This window comes from Aulonocara sp. 'chitande type north' Nkhata Bay, linkage group LG3, assembly GCF_057382095.1.
Source record: "Aulonocara sp. 'chitande type north' Nkhata Bay isolate Kocher_YH1m ecotype deep benthic linkage group LG3, A_spYH_male_GT1.1, whole genome shotgun sequence".
NCBI classification, from domain to species: domain Eukaryota; kingdom Metazoa; phylum Chordata; class Actinopteri; order Cichliformes; family Cichlidae; genus Aulonocara; species Aulonocara sp. 'chitande type north' Nkhata Bay.
In genome coordinates, this window is record NC_141346.1 from 24,933,454 (window position 1) to 24,939,453 (window position 6,000).

A 6,000-nucleotide genomic window follows, 5' to 3' on the forward strand; every position below is an offset into this window, starting at 1 on the left:
CACTGGTCTGAAGTCATTCAGGGCAGAGGTGTCCGGTCTTTTAGGAACTGGTATAATAGGAGTGTAGTAAGATCCAGGTGAAACCAATAAGGATAATTACAGAGCAGAAGTGAGATTGGATGAAAGACACCTACAATTAAACAGAAAGTTACTGACAAATAGAGCTTAGGTGTACATATGCCCACACAGCAACATTACATGGAGGGAGAAAAGGCGAAAACTCTGAAGCTTTTTTTTTTTTAACATCAAAGTTGCTGTAAAACAACACTGTTTTACAGCAACTTTTAAATTCTTACTTATTTTACTGTTGAGTGGTACTATGGCTATTACTAAATAGAGATGGACCGATCCGATATTACGTATCGGTATCGGTCCGATACTGACCTAAATTACTGGATCGGATATCGGAGAAAAATAAAAAAATGTAATTACTTTCTACACCAGGATCTTTTTCTACGTAGCTGACGCTGGTAACTGTGCAGGGGCGGATCTAGCAAAGTTTAGCCAGGGGGGCCGATAGGACATGAACAGGGAAAAGGGGGCACAAAGACATACTTTTCTTTCTTATTCTCATTTAAAATGTCTAGCTTTTAATAAATAATTATCTGACACCCAAAGTTTTAATTTGATGTAAAATGAATAGAAGTCAATTACTGTATATAGTAACTATTAAGTCTAATATATATACCCTTGTAAGCTATAGTACTTTTTCCTTTGGGACGGTACCATTTGTGCAGTCTGCAATTCTGTTGAAGAAAGATGTTGAATCTATTTAATATTTCTTGAAAAATAATTGATTTCTGTGCATTTTTTTTCCACACTGCATCAAATTAAAGTTGATTACGTCGATTAAGCATCATGAGGTGGCGCGTGAGGGGTGGTTCCCTATTTTTTATTTATTTATTTTTGTTGTTGCTGGGAGTTGGAACCCTATTAGTTAGGTTGCTTAATATTTATGCTAAGTACTCTTTAAAATACCAGAATAGGGAGGATGGTGTAGGTTTAAGTTTATTAGATTGATCAGTATTGCTGAACTATGAAATATTTTTTTTTGCATACAGGTATAACAGAATAGCTTTAGTGTAGTTGTTGTTTTAAACTTGAGTATGAACTTATACAAAATGCAGCAAGATATTTAAAAAACAGTTTTGTTGATTAAAAAACACTATATCGGATTCATATCGGTATCGGCAGATATCCAAATTTATGATATCGGTATCGGTATCGGACATAAAAAAGTGGTATCGTGCCATCTCTATTACTAAACAAACTAGTTGCAACATTAATGTATACATGAATACGTGTATTATGATAATGGATAGAATTTGACTCTAAATAGTCTAAAAAGTACAGAGACTTGTTTTACCTGTTTTACCTAAATAATCATTACAGCATCTGTATAAGAGAGCAGGGCTGCACTTGAGCCTAATACTGATACCCAGTGTTTTCCACACTGGACTTATTTCTGATCACATATTCTGATTTCCTGTGACACTAATAGTAACAACTGCATTATGTTGGAGTAAATTCTCTTTAAAAGTCTAACTTTTAAAGGAAATTTGAACTCTTGTGTGCCTGTCTGTGTAGGTTCTCAGTCACCTAGGTCATGGTAATCCAAGGAGCTTGGAAAGAAAACTGAGTGGACTTCTCAGTTTCTTGAAGACCAGTTGGTCTTAGAGCTGAAGAAGCTTCTCAGATGAGAGGTGAAACATCTTCAAGAAACTTAAAGTCCAGACACTTTTCTTTCTAAGCTGCTTAGTTCTTCTGTGTGTGTTTTTCCTCTGCGTTGCACTACAGCAGCTTCCCCTACTGGACGCAACACGTTACTACACACCTCAATTTTAACATTGTAGGGGAAGTAACAGGGTGGAGGGTTAGGTGAGCTTTAGGATTGAGAGTCCCACAAATTGTAAATAATATGTAGTAGAGACCACCAAGATGAAATACCCAAAATAAACCAATAAGTAATATTTATTTATTTCATAAATCACGTAAAATTCCCCATTAATTCCCAGACAGCTTCAGTCATAAAATCTACAAATATCTAAGCTGTAACTTGCAACCTATCAAACCAAAAAGTGAAAACAAATGTTACTGCATTGCAAATTGCCACAGCCTATTTTAGAAACACTGCAATCAATTCACCTGTTAACCCCATGTTTGCCTACTGGTGGTGGTCAGAGGGCCCGGTGGCGCCAGTGTCCGGCAGTCTCGCCTCTGTCAGTGCGCCCCAGGGCAGCTGTGGCTACAATGTAGCCTGCTATCGCCAGTGTGTGAATGTGTGTGTGAATGACTGAATGTAGTGTAAAGCGCTTTGGGGTCCTTAGGGACTAGAAAAGCGCTATACAAATGCAGGCCATTTGCAGGCCATTTACCAAGTGCTGCAAACAAGTCGGGTCTCAGCACTGTTTAGAATTAGTGCTGTGTCACACTGGTTTACAGAGTACATCTAGGTCTTGATGGACTTGACCATAAAAACTTGTGGCCACAGCAAAAAAAAAAAAAAAATCCAAAACACACACTAATAATGACCACCTACAATGCTAAAAACCAAACAAATGTCTTACCCCAAATCATACCCACTCAGACCAGAGTGTGCTAATGGTCTCCAGAATTTCCCACAAAGGAAACATGCACCTACTTCCTTTTCAGTCGTCCTTTTCCAATCACATGACAGAAGACAGCAAAGTGCCAGGTGGCTCTTGTTGCGAATATATAGATATTTCCTGCCATAAATATACATAATTGTGCATTACAATTTGTTATCTGTTGGTTCTGAACTCCACATTTGTAAGTCTCTGATTCTAACACGAGTGTCAAATCAAAGTTCAAACCAACCTTTAAACTTTAAAGGTCTGCCAGGTTTCTAAATCTCTAACTGGCCCTCTCACATGAGTTTAAACACACACATGCACTCCCTCACAGAGGTGCTAACATTACAACATTTTCTGAAGGTCAGCAAACACGCCGTCCATCACAAGGCTTTCTGGGTCAAGTTCTTGTGTGTGTGTGTGTCACTGTTTTTTGTGGGTATTTAGTGTCACTGACACACATTATACATTAAGATACTCTCTCTGTGTGTGAGTGTGCCGTTGCAATGTCAGTGTCAAGTTGAGGCCATGTGAAGAAATTTAAGGAATCTCAATGGTTTCTATATTTACACACTGGCACCGGAACACCTCATTACCCACAAGGTGGCAGGAGATTCCTGCTGCTATTCTGAGAGGAAAATCCACCCCGGAGAAACTTTCCATGACAGCATTGTGTGTTGGGAAATCACAATGCTACATGAATATAGTCAGAAAGGCCAGCTGTGTGTATTCAGGCTTGTGTTAACAGAAACAAATGCAAACAAGATTAACCAGCACACCATCAGATCATATATGTCACTAACAGACCAAACCTTTGCCCTCTTAATTATTTAATTATTTTTAGCTACTATTTTCCTTATTTTTTAAAGTATTTCTTGTAAATCTCAATTACTTGTAAAGTAGAATTTAAAATCGCAGAATTGTTTACTTATACATATGTAGTTATAGATTATGTTTGCTTGAGAAAATAAAATATGTGCAGAATCAGGAAAGTTGTAAAAATGTTTTGGAAAAAAAACTATCCTAAAAAACTGTGGCAAGAGAGCAGCTAAGTTTCAGTTATTAGCTGCACTGATCCTACATGCATTTGTGTCATCGCGTTTAGATTATTGTAATTCCCTGTTTACCAGCTTGGATAAATCATCTCTTTCTCGCCTCCAAGCTATAAAAAACGCAGCAGCCAGACTAATAACTCGCTCTAGCAAGCGAGCTCACATCACTCCTATTTTATGTTCTTTACATTGGCTCCCAATAGATTTTAGATTTAGAGAATGCTCGCCGTCTCCACTCACAGACTCAGAGTTTGTTAGTTGCTCCCAGAACACGTCTGAAGACGAAAGGGGACAGAGCCTTTCAGTCTGTGGCACCAAGGCTGTGGAACAGTCTGCCTCTACAACTACTTTGGTTGACTCTGTGGAATCCTTTAAAAAACAGTTAAAAACGTTACTGTTTAAACAAGCTTTCTGTTGACCAATGCTTTTTACATTTTATATTTTTAATTTACATTTGAACTCTATATTGTGTATACTGTGCATTTTGCTATTTATTGTACTGTTTATTTTAATCTCTGTGTGCAGCGCTTTGTGACTACCTGTCTATGGTAGCGCTTAACAAATAAACTTTACTTACTTACTTACATGACACTGAAAACAAAATGTACAACAAAAAAAAGCATTTCAATTCATTGTGTATATTATGGTTTCTGTTTGTTTGCATGCATTCAGTTGAATTTGGAATTTTTCTTCCGTTGTTTTTTGTAATAATATACACTCAACAAAAATATAAACGCAACACCTTTGTTACTGCTCCCATTTCCCATGGGATGGACGTAGAGACCTAAAATTCATTCCAGATACACAATATAACCATCCCTCCCAAACAGTGGTCACAAATCAGTCCAAATGTGTGGTAGTGGGCACATCTGCCATATTGAGATAATCCATCCCACCTCACAGGTGTGCCACATCAGGATGCTGATCTGACATCATGAGTAGTGCACAGGTGTACCTCAGACTGCCCACAACAAAAGGCCACCCTGGAATGTGCAGTTTTGTCTCACAGCAAAATGCCACAGATGCCACAAGCAATGAGGGAGCGTGCAATTGGCATGCTGACAGCAGGAATGTCAACCAGATCTGTCGCCCGTGCATTGAATGTTCATTTCTCAACCATAAGCCGTCTCCACAGGCGTTTCAGAGAATATGGCAGCACATCCAACCGGCCTCACAACCGCAGACCTCGTGTAACCACACCAGCCCAGGACCTCCACATCCAGCAGGTTCACCTCCAAGATCGTCTGAGACCAGCCACCCAGACAGCTGCTGGAACAATTGGTTTGCACAACCAAACAATTTCTGCACAAACTGTCAGAAACCGTCTCAGGGACGCTCAACTGCATGCCCGTCGTCCTCATCGGGGTCTTGACCTGACTCCAGCTCGTCGCCGTAACAGACTTGAAATGCTCACATTCGATGGCGTCTGGCACGTTGGAGAGGTGTGCGCTTCACGGATGAATCATGGTTCACATTGTTCAGGGCAGATGGCAGCTGAGAATGTCCCAGTTCTTGCATGGCCAGCATACTCACCGGACATGTCACCCATTGAGCATGTTCGGGATGTGCTTGACCGGCGTATACGACAGCGTGTACCAGTTCCCACGAATATCCAACAACCTCGCACAGCCATTGAAGTGGAGTGGACCAACATTCCACAGGCCACAATTGACAATCTGATAGACTCCATGCGACGATGTGTTGCACTGCATGAGGCAAAATGGTGGTCACACCAGATACTGACCGGTTCTGGGTCCCCAGACCCCCAATAGCGCAAAAAACTGCACATTCCAGGGTGGCCTTTTGTTGTGGGCAGTCTGAGGTACACCTGTGCACTACTCATGATGTCAGATCAGCATCCTGATGTGGCACACCTGTGAGGTGGGATGGATTATCTCAATATAGCAGATGTGCCCACTACCACACATTTGGACTGATTTGTGACCACTGTTTGGGAGGGATGGTTATATTGTGTATCTGGAATGAATTTTAGGTCTCTACGTCCATCCCATGGGGAATGGGAGCAGTAACAAAGGTGTTGCGTTTATATTTTTGTTGAGTGTACATACAACAGCAGGCAACCATGAAATATGACATTTGACAGTTTTTTTGTGAAGTCCAGCTGTGTGGAAGGCAAAGCAGGACCCATAGACCAAGGAGATTTACTGCTTTAGCTTGTAAACTCAACCCCCCCGAGTCAGACCTCAGTCATTAATAGATGCCCTCATAACACACTTTGAATAACCCCCATTTTCATAATAAAACAAAAATGTATTTAAAAAGGAAAGAAAATGCAAATAAAAATTCAGGGGGGAAAGTATAAAAACAACAAAGTAAAATAAATACAAAACATGAAG